Here is a 212-nt window from a genome sequence, read left to right as displayed (position 1 = left end):
GTAAGAATCAAGTTAAATAAGTTCTAATCCATTAATAAATGATTCCAATATGAAGACACATATGTTTATGGCTCGTGTGTCAACGCTTTCCTTTCAGCACTAAATATTGATGCAGCAATTACGAGTGAAAACACGTGAAAACGCAATAAAAAAACGACATCATTGTGTGCAGTTAAAGAAAGTTACCTGATTTTATATGAAACCAAATTATT

The sequence above is a fragment of the Nicrophorus vespilloides genome, unplaced genomic scaffold (assembly GCF_001412225.1).
Source record: "Nicrophorus vespilloides isolate i.1.1-1 unplaced genomic scaffold, Nicve_v1.0, whole genome shotgun sequence".
Lineage (NCBI taxonomy): Eukaryota > Metazoa > Arthropoda > Insecta > Coleoptera > Silphidae > Nicrophorus > Nicrophorus vespilloides.
The sequence above is the reverse complement of the archived record's forward strand: the minus strand, read 5'-3'. Positions refer to the sequence as shown.